A 13771-nucleotide genomic window follows, 5' to 3' on the forward strand; every position below is an offset into this window, starting at 1 on the left:
ACGTATGTCACAAGGCTCAAAGGCGAAATGGTGTGCTAGTGTCTTAGCTCGTAAGATCCTTAGAGAAACTTAGAAGAACATGAGTATTTCAAGGAGTATATTCGAAATGGTACCTTCCAAATGGTTGAAGGCTCGAGAGATGTTGACGTTTAGCATTATGTTAAGGACATAATTACCTATTCCAAGTGAAACATGTGTGCACTAGACGACGGGTAGGAGATGAACCAAGTGTACCTAGTCTTAGAAGGGAGATCGAGTTTAGGATAATTCGTCAAAGATATAGTGTTAGTTGTAGACCATTATGGAAATGTTGAGTTACTTAAGTATCAATTGAAAGAAATTTATGTCGAAGAGAGAGAGAGTATTACATATCAAAGGAAATTCTAGTAGAATGGTTCTATAATTGGAGTTAAGAGGATTTCCATAGAAATAGAAGAAAATACGGAGTTTGGGAGCAGTGTAAATTTTTGCAATACAACAAATGTATAATGGGACCATTGGGATGTCATTGATGCTAAGAAAGGATAATGAAACTGATGATTGTTCCTGTACGAAGATGTATAGGTTATATGGTGAAGTGGAGACGGTTATGGAAACATGTGATAGTATCATCTTTGTCACAAGTATGCGTAATTGATTACCTTGTGTTTAGGTGGTTGTGGAGTATCGCGCCCTTTATTTTGAGCAACGAGTTTTGTGTCCTGAGAAGTTTGAGCCTGTGGTAAGCAACGAAAGACAAGCCAAGATTGACTATGAAACTAAGTGTGGAACGTGAAATGGAATATGTTGTATGAAGTTGTAAGTAGGCGACAAGGATTTTCAGTTGCAAGTCATCTAGATAAGTGACATCCGTGTTATGAAACATATAATAGATGTTTGGGATGGAAAAGGATCAAATCCAATAAGTATGTGGGGTATGTCAAGGTTCTTCAAGAGTGTGTATTATTTGGTTATTAAGAGTGGATGAATTGCCCATATATATGAATGGTCAGAGTATTATAGATCAATCTTTTGTTGAATAAAGAAAAGTTTATTATCTTGATTCTCACCAAGGAATCAAGTGAGGGAGTGGGGGAATGAGGTTGTATGCTTAATGTGGTTCGTTCATGATATATTTTCGATGATGTGTTGATTGCGGTATTTGTATGGGATTGATATTAAGTTATAAATTGTGTTGTTGACGTTATACCCATGTTGTTAAATCGTATGGTGGAAACCTTGTGGTTGCTAATCCATGAAGTTGAGGTTGTGTTTTATTGTTTGTTCTTGTTGTCTCAATATGTTAGTAACACAAATTTTATGTTGTAGTGGTTATTATCGACGGTATCCTTATCTATTCTCGTCCTCCACAAAAAATTGTGGAATATTTAAGGATTTTTCCTACTAGTGTTGTGAGAAAGGAAACTTCTAATAAAATTTGGCGAGTTTGAGCCTTCATGACAAGAGTGAAGTTTCTTTGTCATCTGATATCGCAAGGAGGAGTAAATGGAAGTCCATATGAAGTTGAGTAAAGTTGACTACCTCACCCGTGTTGGCTTTCTAGATCCCAGCAAAATCTTATGAAGCATATTATGATGCCTCTAAGAAAGTTCTAGGTAGAGTCATGAGCAAAAAAGGGTCGAGTGTAGTGTATGTATCTCAACAACTTAAAATTTATGAAGAAAGCTATCTGATGCATAACTTTGAGTTGGAAGTTGTTGTCTACCTTGTAGGATTGGTGAAGTTGAATTAAGTATCATCTGACTAAAGAAGTTATATTGTTGAGTACATTAAGTAGATCGGAAATGTATAAGGTTGGATAATGGTGTTGGGGTATGAATTGTTAGAAGGGTTTCGTAACCTCAATTTTCTGCTGCATAGACTCCGACTAGTGTATTGATGGGAAAATTTGGATATCACTTCTGTTTTGAGAGAAAGGTTTGTCAAAATCAATTTCAGATAAGGAGGAATTAGATGGGACTTACTGAGTGGTGATCTTGAGGAGATTAGTTTAGTCCCTATTTAACATTCTGGTAAGGTGTAAATGGTTAATCTTGGTATGACTTTGGATAGTTCACTCAGATGCATGTCCTTGGAGGTAGAGCCCATGAAAGTGGTACCAGATGTACACAATGTTACTATACTCTATCGGCATGGTTTGTAAGGTGTTATTCTAGGAGAGAGAGAATGGGAATGAGGTGTCCCTAAAGTTAACTGTGTAACTTTGATTGTATATTTATAAGAACACGAGCTAGGGTTTCCATGAGATGGGATCATGACGATCGAAAGGAATAATTATAGGCAGAAAGTGCGATGTCATCCTAATATGTGTAACCATATTGTGTGGCTCTTGCGTCTCTATCTTCAGAAGGGTTGGTCTTATTCTCAACCTTTGTGTGTCGGTGAGTTATTCTACCTGTGGATGTCAGTAAGGTTCTATTACTGTTTTGGGTGGTAGGCACTCTAGAGGATATATGTGATTTTCTATAAAGACTGTTTGCTAACCATTTGTGCCTACGAACCCTAGATGTTCCACGTTATTTGAATCAGAATAGCATAGTGGAAGGTGATGGTTGGAAGAGCTCAATAAATTTTCACGAAGGATCAAAGAGGTGATCACTATTAGGATTGGAAGTAAGATACCTTATCACTAAGTGTTTGACAACTTATTGGATTTGTGTAGAGGAAGTTAGGCACTTAGTGTGCGCGCTTAGTACGTAGTATTAGGTCAAGTGAAGTTGATAAGAATAGCAGTCGGCAGATTATAAAACTTGTTGCAAGTGTTGAGGGATTTATAAGAGAAGTGTCATTAGTATTGCTGGTAGGTAGTGAATCATTGGTTAACGCCATAGAGATTTTAGAATATTGGATATCCAATTAGAATAAGGTGTTATGGTTATGGTTTTTGTTAATTCGGTTCAAGAAAAGTAAGTCGTAGACTCTTGAAGGATCTATGAACAAGAAATTCAGAGCAGACTGTCAGATGAATCAAGTGAGGAAAGGTTAAAAGTTAGTAGAGGATTTGAAATAAGAGTATTTTTAAGTCGAGAAGTATTGGCAATTTACTAAGGAATGAAGTTGTCAGTGAAAAGGATTTGGAAGTTTAGTATGACAAAGGATTAAACTGAAGCAAAGTCAAGTGTTGACCTAGGACAGTGATGCAAGAAATGTTTCTTTCTTTTAGTAGAAGAAATTCGAGGAAGAATTTCAATTTAAGGGAGGTAGAATGTGATATCACATATTCTCCTATGTGCTCTATTTGTTATCAGTTGAGACCAATTGAGTTCTTATGTACTATATTTCTTGGAAGTTAGGACAAATAGAGTAATTAATGAACTCAGATGAGCTTAATTCTTACTCAAGGAAGCTGACCTTTATATATATATATATATATACATATATATATATACATATATATATATATACATAGATACATGTGTGTGTTTGTGTATGTATGTATGTGTGTGTGTGTGTATGTGTGTGTATGTGTGTGTTTGCGTGCACGCGTGTTGAGAGTAAGAAAGAAAGAGATAGAAAACCAATAAGAAGGAAAAGAAAAAAGAAAGCAAAAGGAAGGAAAGAGAGGAAAGAGAAAGAAGAATAGGAACTTCAAGAAGCCATGGAGTCATCATTATCACCATCATTTCATCTCATTTTCTTCATCATCTTCATATCTAGAGGTGAGTTCCTAGTTAGTTTTATCTTTGTGAGAGAATTCCATGCTTGTGAAAATTAGGGTTTGTGTCAAGGTATGCTTTATCTGAATCATTTGTACTATACATGATAAAATCTTGATGCTTGACATGTTTTACTATGATAAGCCATGCTAAGTTGTGTTATTTGATGGTTTGAGATGACATATGTTGGTTTTGGGTGGTTTTCTTTCTCCGGTGCATTTATGATCTTACTGGGATCTATCGTCCTCGCAAAGCAATAATGAGCTTGCTAAGCGAGCACTCTTATGTTTTCCAGAACTTGAGTTATGTGATGATCGCTACTTCTCGCTATGTCTCGCTAAGCGACAGTTCCTATCTATGAATTCTCCAAACATCACTAAGTAAGGAAGTGGAATTCTCTAGTTTTGCGGCTACTATCCTGTCTCGCTAGGAGCTTCCTAAGAGATCATGATAACATGGAGAAAAATGTTATTTCCTTGTTTCCACCATAAAACGGGAAATGTAGTTTCGATTGTTATGAGGTTGAATATATTGGAATAAAGTAAAATTCATGATATGAATGCTACAATATTTTTGACATGATTGGGTATGGTTTTGATGGTTAAAGGTGGAAGAAGTTTGGTCTAAAGAATATATTTTGGTTTTCTTACCTATCATTTTCGTTGAGCGAGGGAGATTCTCGCTTAGCGAAATCTGTTTATATGAGAGATTCAACAATATTGAAAATAGAGTATCTAGAGTTTCATAACTCGAAATGAGATGCGGTTTGATGCGTTTAAAATATCATCCAATGCTCTATCCTTTTATAAATTAAAGTCATGCATGTATGTTTATTAATGCTTCATGATAAATGATGAACTTTTATGATTATGATGTATGCTATATATTGTGAATTATTGATTATGAAATAATATGATTAAAACCTTATGGTTATGGCTGAGGAAACCTAGGAGCATAATTTGGTGAATGAACTATAAAAATAACTTTGGTTATGAAAATGACTTAGGTGGCGATACTTGGACACGAAGGTACCTCGGTGTGTATTATGGACGAGTAGTCTCCAGAGTTGTAGCTTTGTAACAAACTAATATGCTTCATATGGAACATGAGCCGATGCTATGAGACTTGGTGAATCTAATCACCTAGTAATTGACGAGTACAATCACGTTTTGATTTATGAACTAGTCATGTATTTGGAAAAAACCTCATTGTTGTGACAGTCCCAAATTTCGATCCTTATGAAAAGTAAGAATTAGGATACATGCACCACTGCTTCGCATTAACCATATGGGTTAGAGTTATATTGATGATGTGAACCTCAAAGTGGGTTAGAGTCCCATACGAGGAAAAGGTTCAAAATGGGGTTGAGTCCCATATGGAGCAACGATTCTAGAAAGGGTTAAAGTCCCATGGGGAATTCGAATTCCACAAGGTAGACCTCAAAGTGGGTTAGAGTCCCATACGAGGAATAAGGCCTGAAATGGGCATTGATTCCCATAAGAGGTGATGATTCTTAAAGTGGGTATGAGTCCCATGGAGAATACGAAATCCACCAGAAAGATGAAGTATGATACAAGGATCTATGACCCGTATCGAGAATCCTAGACGTATGGTTGGCCAGGGAAAGATGCCTTGGTACAATTTTCGATTAATGACTTATTTGAGTTGGTGAACTCAAATGTACATGTTTCCATACTATGCGAAAATTCCCTAGTTACTTAAGTATTTATTCTCTTTGAATGCCTTAAGTTAAGAAATTGATTAGAAACCCTAAAGAGCCGAGTGGACCCATAGGATAGGGACTCACTGAGATTATTATCTCATCCAAATATTATTGTTGTTTTTAGGTATTATTTGTAGGTTGATTTCAAGAGAAGTTATTTTTCGATATTTCAAAGGATTCTGGCTGTTGTGATCTTCCATTGTAGATTGTGTGCAGTGAAGATATTGTACATATCTCTTAGTTTTATTTACACGAAATAGTATAACTTGTGTTATAACTATATTTTTAGTTTGGACATGTGTATATAATGATGTCGTTAGGAACTTGTGTTGTATCAGTACCAAAAATTAACACTTGTATGATATTATTTTAGATATATATTATATAGGGAATTACAACACCAATGCCTAGTTAAAGATGCAATTTGTTGGATTTTGAATCCATTTACTTAAAGGACAATAAAACTCTTTCGATTTGTGACGAATCCATCTCCAAGATACGATTTATGCCTCTTCAATTATTCTTTCTTCCTCCAAGTCCTTTCCTTTAAATATTTTGTAATTCCTTACTTTCCAAACTATTCATGCCACAATAGCCCAAATGTAAACTATATAAGTCATTTTTCCTTCTCCACCTCCAAGCAATCCTGCAAAGCTTTCCACACTTGCTTCTAACTCTTAAGGGGCATCAAAACTAAAATTCAGCCAAATAAGAACCTCGATTCAAATAATTTTCAAGAAAGGACCGTAAAAGAATAAATGGGGAATATAGTCTCTCTCTCTCTCTCTCTCTCTCTCTCTCTCTTCGCACCCAAAAGGACAACTATCTCTAGATACCCTTAGCAGTCCTACCTTTTTGAGGTTACCACTAATTTGTAGTCTATTTTGAATCATACACTACAAAAACACTAAAATATTACTAAGGAAGATTCTCTTCCAAATCATATTACTATAAGGGAACTCAATAAAATCATTCCCTTCTAGCATAACCTTGTACGCATCTTTCACTATATACTTTTTTGATCATCCTCAATACCAACATGTACCTTCTACGCATTCTAGATTGTCTCTAAACCAATTATCTCTTACTCCCCACCCTTCACTATTAAGGAAAGCCAAATCCCTCCACCATATTGATCAATTTTTATGCCAATTTATTTTTAATTCACAAAGGTATTGTGTTGGTGTTTCTGGTCTGTTTCAGATTAATAAAAAATATATTTTTTTTAAAAACTAAATATTTCACTATGCTAGGTCATGCAACCATGGTGATATGTGTAGCGGGGTATTCGTTACCATTAGAGATATTGACTAAATCCAAGGTAAATCATACAAGTCGAGTCGCCACCGCACTTCTATTTATCCAAAGGAATGGTTAGAAAGCGAACAAAAACCTAAAAGTTTTAACAAAAACTAGTAAAAGAGAAACAGAGATCTGGGTAAGGGGGTTGGTTATGTAATGGGAAGGTGTTAGGCACCCAAAACATCCTAGGTACTCCTAGGGAGCCCTTTTCACACTTGTTGCAAGGTTGTTGTTTTGTGAAAAATTTGTTTGTGCAAACATGATTGGAGAGATGAGAAGAGAATATACAAGTTATTTACATTTTGTGTTTGGATGGATAAACCCATTGCCTACGTACCATCTTAAAAAGATTAGGATCAAAACCTCGTAGTTCGGGGTAAAAATCTCAAAATGAGTTGGTGAATTGATTGATCCAAAAGCCTTAAGGTCTTTTGTTATCAAAGGGAGAAAACTCAACCTAAAACCACAAATCCACCATGTGAGGATAGCTTTAACATGCTAGCGAGGGGTTAACCCTATAATAAGCATGGAAGACTCATTGTCCATCACTAAGGATATAGGTGAGTATTACATCTACCACAAAGGTAACTCAAACCTAATAGCTAAAGGTTATGAAAAAGTTTTGATTAGAAAGTGGCCATTGAAACCACAAAAAGACATTTGAATGGGTTATATTTACCAATTAGAAGTATATACAAAATGGTCAAAGTTGACTTAAAGATTCAATTCAAAATAAGTATTATGAAAAACAAGTTTGAAAATCAAAAGCATAAGGCTTAGGTTTCTAATGTTTGAAAACAAGTGTTAAGTGTTTGCACAAAATTTTTGGCTTGGGTTAGAGTGGAGAGAAGAAGAAGAAGGGCTAAAGTCCTAAGCATGCAAGAGGTGAGGGATTAAGAAACAAAACCACAATGGAGTTCCTCTCTTGAGATCAAATTGATGATCCAAGTAGCTCCCATCCTTTGGAATAAGCAATCACACAAAGCATAAATTCAAGCAATCATCAATCAAAGTGGATTCTTGGAAAGACTCCTCAATGCATCTTGGATCTCTCTCTCTTAGAAGCTCATGGTAATGGTTCCCCAAATAAGTTCAAGTTAGACCTCCTAGCACAAGAAAACACACATCAAAAGGTTCTATAATACAATCAAAGAATGGACAAGAGGGAGTTTAGAATATAGTCCTTTCAATGTTCATCTTCAAGCTTAAGCATTCTAAAGGCTCAATGCCTAGTTGCTCTTTGAATTTTTATAGCACTCTAAAGGCCCAATGCCTAGTTGCTCTTTGACTCCAAGTTTGCATAGGGAAAGTCCTAAAGTCTAAGTCTATTTTGTCTATTTTTTGCATTTGGTCCACGACAATCAACACAAAAACACAAGCACAATAGTATATACACAATTATGTGCTCAAGTGAGCAAAAGGCAAATGGCATTAATCATAAACATGTGCTCAAGTGAGCAAAGAGAAAAGCAAATGGATAATATGTGCAAAAATATTAAATTGCATAAAAGTAAAGTGCATAAGGTAAATGTTAATAGTTAATGGTTAGTGTTAGTAGTTAGTGTGCCATAAGGCAAATTTAGCGCTATGTTAAGCAATCGTAATTGGACTTATGTAGAAGTCACAACTATCTGAGGCCGGTCAATAATAATGTAGGCAACAACAAAAGTTAGAAGTCTTGATTAGTGAACCAAGTTCCAACAACTTGCCATGCCAAAAAAGAAAAAGAGAATTGATCTTGTATTGGTTTAAGCCTTTTGCATGATTTAGAAAACAACCTATCCTTAATGCAAAGCCATTCACTTGATCAATTGATCAAGATGAATTAGATTTGAATCAAGGAAGGTTAAGTCTCCCTAATCAATGCTAACTTATCAACCTTCAACTCATTGATCAAAGAGAAAGAAGAAGAAGAAGAAGGAGATGAAGAATGGATAAGGAGAATGGAAAGATAAAAAATGCATAAGATGAAATAAGATGTACCAATCCATATGTATTTACCAAATGACATTGAAAGTCAAAGTCAAACAAATAAGAAATCAGAAATGGGATGAAGATTGGAGATCAAACAACAAGCAAAATATTTTTGGTATTTTTTAATATTAAAATAAACTTGAATTAAAAATAAAAGAAAGGTCAAACTTCAAAATCACTTCAAATCAACCTTGAGAGGTCCAAGTGATTTATCCCAAGTTCAACAAGGTCAAACTAAGTTTGACAAAAAAATTCAGCATTTTTAAAAGTTAGAAACTATTTTTAATCAATTAAAAATGAATAAAAATAACCTAATTGAACTAAAATCTCAAATAAATCTCCAATCAATTAAAAAATTGATGAGAATATTTTTCATAGATCCATCATCATTCAAATAGGTTAGGAACATATTTTTGTATTTTTTTTAATATCAAAAACTATTTAAAATGAATTAAAAATAACCAGAAAAGAGAAAATTCACAAAAAATATCAAATGATAAAATAAAAAATATTAAAAATCAGAATTAGAAACTAGAAATTATTTGGAGAAGAATGCAATTGGTCCCATATTTTTTGGATTTAAAATGAAGAAGATATGAATTTTTGAGAATAATGGAAATAAAATAAATAAAAAACAGAAAATAGAAAATAAGAAAAAACGAGGAGCGTTGGATTGGATCTCATTAATTGACGTGGCCAATCCTGAGGTTCAGAAGCGCGCGCTCATGGTAAGTCCAAGTCAATGAGAAACATCCAACATTAAAATAAGTCATAACAATGGAAGGCCACGATTAGATCTGGAAAATGAATCCAACGATCCAGATTCAAACTGGCAATGGGACGACCACCGGAGCCACCTTCTTCTCCGGTGAGCTTGTGTTTTCCGGCCAAAATTGCAGGCAACCAAAACTTAACCAAAATACACGATCTATACACCGTTGGAAAGCTGGGATGATGTACATCATCCCTGTATCACTCAATTCCACTCTAGATCTCTATATTGAGAGAAATCAGAGATGGAAATTCTGTGATGTTCATGAGAACTTGATGGATTTCAAAAATTAGATGCACAGTAATGATGCCTCCATTGAGAGGACTTCAGCCAACATAAAATCCAAGCAAATAGGTCAATAGATGATGAGTTTCGAAGAAAAAACCAGTTGAAGAACAACCTTGGATTCTGGAGATTTGAGCTTGATTCCTTGCTTCCTTTATCAAAACAGAAGATCAATGAACTGAAGGATGAAGGTTTAGAAGCTTTAGATCCAAAGATTCAACCAGATGTAGTTGAATTTTAGATCTGAAAAATTTGAAGAAAAGTGAAATAGCTTCTTTGGTGAGAGGTTGGGTTTTGATTTCTGCAGCAGTTCAGGTTGATTCCAGGATGAATTTTGAATGGAATAGAGCTTCTATTTATAGAGGAAATGGCAAGGAGAGGGTGATTCAATCCGTGTGCATGAATTTGGACATTCATTGCATGGGCTTGCATGATCATGCACAAGGCCCAAAACCAAAGCCAAATGCAATCTGAAATCATACCAAAGTGAAATGGACGTGTAATCTGAATGGTAATTGCTTGTGCATGGAATTTTGAGGTGTTATGTATAATTGAACCAAAAGCTTCTCCTCTTCGAAAATACCATTTGCCAAATCCAAACATGATCATGTGAGTAATGGTTGGAAAGGTTTTGATGTAAGGAACAATTGTTATGTTGGGAAAATATCCATTTGAAGTGTGGAAATTGGTGAAATTTGAGTTTAAAGTGTAAGGTGCAAAACATGTAAAGGCAAAGTTTCTAAATTTGGCCAATGTTCAAGCCCTTCTGTTTTGGTGATGCAAGCCTCAAATGAACAAACCTCCAACATCAAAGTTGTAGATATTTTCAATAAGATCAAAATGCACTTAAAGTTTGCATCATTTGGATTTTTGGTGAAAGAGTTATGGGCACTTGAAGTTGGACTTTTTTGCCTTTTAATGCATTTGGCCCAAAAGGACCTATAATGTCTTGCATTATCACATGTATTTACTTTGAGATTTTGAAATTTTGTCCAACATAACATTTGAATTAGACATCTTAAGATTTCCAATGCATTTGATCCCATCTCAAAATCATAAAAAATGAATGAGTTATGTCCTCAGGAAGTTGACCCAAAATTAGGGTTTCAGTCAAAATGACCTATAATGTATTGGAATGGGAGATGACCTTCCAAGCTTCAAATAAATTTGTGATGAACATTAAAGTTGTTCATATTGTCCTTAATAACATTTTGGCTTTTGGAATCATCTCCATTTGACCAACACATAAAAAGTTAGGTCTCAGTGCATTTCAAAATAGTCAGATGAATTGACTGATCAACTTCTAAAGTCCATGACTCATATCTTGATGAATTGATGATTGAGGACACTCAAATAAGTTCAAATATGCATGAAATGAAGAATTAAAGAACTTCCCTTGATTGTATTTGACCATGGGCTGAGGTTGCTTCAGGAGAAAGGCATTGTGGTGCACAGATGAATTAGGGTTTCTTTGGGGGACAAACCTCAAACCCTTTGACTTGCTTTGATCAAAATGATGAATTGAGATGCTAGGGAGGCATATTTGATTGGTGAGAGCTTTGGGAACCATTACCATGCTTGCTATCATCTCCTCTTGGCCATATCTCTGCACAAAGGATCTCCTTGAAGCTCTTGACCTTGTGATTGCTCAAGCTACAAACACAAGATGTTAGTGACATATTTTTGTGCTTTTAGTTAATAAACAAAAATGAGAGAAGCAATGATATACAAATCAAGCATGCTTGGTGATCTCAAACCACTCACAAGAGGTCCCACCCAAAGGCAAAGGGAACCAAGATGCTAATGATCCTTGAGGCAATGCAAAATGCAATGTTATGATGCCATGAGGGATCTTAGGGACAAAATTGGGGTCTTACAGATGCCCCTATTTAAGGTCATTCTAGCCGGAGAAGTGAAGGTTAAAATCTTCGTTTCGACGAGGTAGAATGGGCTTAAATAATAACAAAGAGACGAATTTTGGTCCCTAAGAGACCTCATGATGCAGATGTATGCATGCAAATGGTAAAACTCTGTGGGGATATGTGTCCACAAAGGTAATGATCAGGTGGAAACTGACAATCCCTATGAATAAATCATTCAATGGGACAGAGACTCTACCGGGGAGTAAAGGGATGAAAACGCGTGAGCAGGTCACGCCTTGAAACTTGCTGAGAGACACTGAGAGAATCCATGAAATAAATCAATGGAAGGACTCGAGATGGCTCAAAGATGCATGTATTGGGGAATATGCCAATACAGCAAAAAATTATCCGCAACGGATACTTCAAATAAAAATCCGGACTCAGGTGGAGGTGTCCACTAAGGACTCAGCTGAGGAAACAACAGATGAGGTATTACTGGTTACTGGGTAATAAGCTCAAAAAGAGATCATGTGATTCCACCGGTATCAGGGTAAGGGAAAAACATGCTCCGGGAGAAGAATATCTAAGACCGGTATAAGGGTGAGAGATATCAATCAACCAAATCATCTGAGGAAGACCTAAAAGGTACATTTCAACTCAGGGAAATCTGACTCCACAGGGGACAAAAGTCATAATAGGGAGCAGAAAGGGGGGGAACACCAGGGATACCGGTTACTGGGCATATAATAGGTGACCAACCAAAAGCGTGAATTGGGGAATGTTCCCAAGACACTCATCATCCAAAAAGAGGGCAAAAAGCAAACTCGATTATGGGATGGACATTCGATTCCCAAAACAGGGATACAAATCTTACTCGACTGGGGAAGAACAAAAGGCTTCGACCAAAGAGTGCATGAGATATATTATCTATTACGGTCAGAACGTAGATAATATACTCGCATGGAAGATTATCCACAACCGGTTACTGGGTTAATAAAGGATAAATCGACTGACAAAGAAAGGCATCGGGATACCGAAACTAGGTATATAATGATGACCATTCAAGGGGAGCAACAAACATTACCGGCAACCGGTATATAAAAGATGACTTGCTGGGGATAAATTGCCTAATCAGAGCAATTATCCAAGAGAATGAGGGAATATCAACACCGAGTATTGGATAATGATAACCGTCAAGGAGGGGATTACATCTACCGGATACTGGGTAGAAAACCACGGAAGAGTAACCGTCATCAATTAGGATGAACAAAAGGTTAACTCTGCAAAGGGGAGAAAATAGGGTTTACAAAGAGGATAAGATGAATGATTACTAATTACTAAGCAATTATTCATTTATACCACGGGGAAACATAGGAAAGAGATCACAAGAAGCCAATTTAGGATCAAACTAAAGAGGCCAACTGAATCAAGACTCGTCCTAGTGAGGATATAACTCAATAGGGAATCCCATCCCAAAATATGTGTTGGGAAGAAGCAAAAACAACCGTCGTCCACGAGGATATAACTCAGTGGGGAATGTGGCAGGAAAGATAAACACTTTCTGCTTAAGGGGCAGACTCTATATTGAGGGATCAGACACCGACATCTGCTTGGGAAATGTATTACCAGCTAGCAGGGAACAACAAACAAAGATATATGGCAAAGAATGCAATATGAATATCCGAATGTTTGAAAATTATATGCACACATGCGTGGTTTATGTATGATGAATACTGACAAACAGACATTTCTAACACAAACAGCTCCATAGAGAAAGTACACGAACATCCGGTACTACATCTCAAGAGAGAAAGACAGGTTCATCGGAGAGTATCCAATATGATGAGGGTAAGAGAAACCAGGAAGCAAAGATCCCTGCGGGGGATGAACATCAGTCATTCCAGCTGGGGACAGGAGTTATTGCACAGATAAAATCTGCCGCATAAGCAACTCTACTGGGGAATCTATCCAAGGGATTCTGGGGATCAAACACCAAGTACCGTACTCACCAAGGAGATCACATCTGTTGGGGAGGAAAGGTCGCTACTCTGCTGAAGGGAAGAGTGGTGGATATCTCACCAAGCACTCCACCCAGTAGGAAAACCACAAAAGGCTCCGGAGGAAGAAGATACAACACGCCAGGAATATGAACAAATGTCTTACCCTGTTAGGGATCATACCATCCTTGGGAGAGCAC

The sequence above is a fragment of the Lathyrus oleraceus genome, chromosome 7, assembly GCF_024323335.1.
Source record: "Lathyrus oleraceus cultivar Zhongwan6 chromosome 7, CAAS_Psat_ZW6_1.0, whole genome shotgun sequence".
Classification (NCBI taxonomy): domain Eukaryota; kingdom Viridiplantae; phylum Streptophyta; class Magnoliopsida; order Fabales; family Fabaceae; genus Lathyrus; species Lathyrus oleraceus.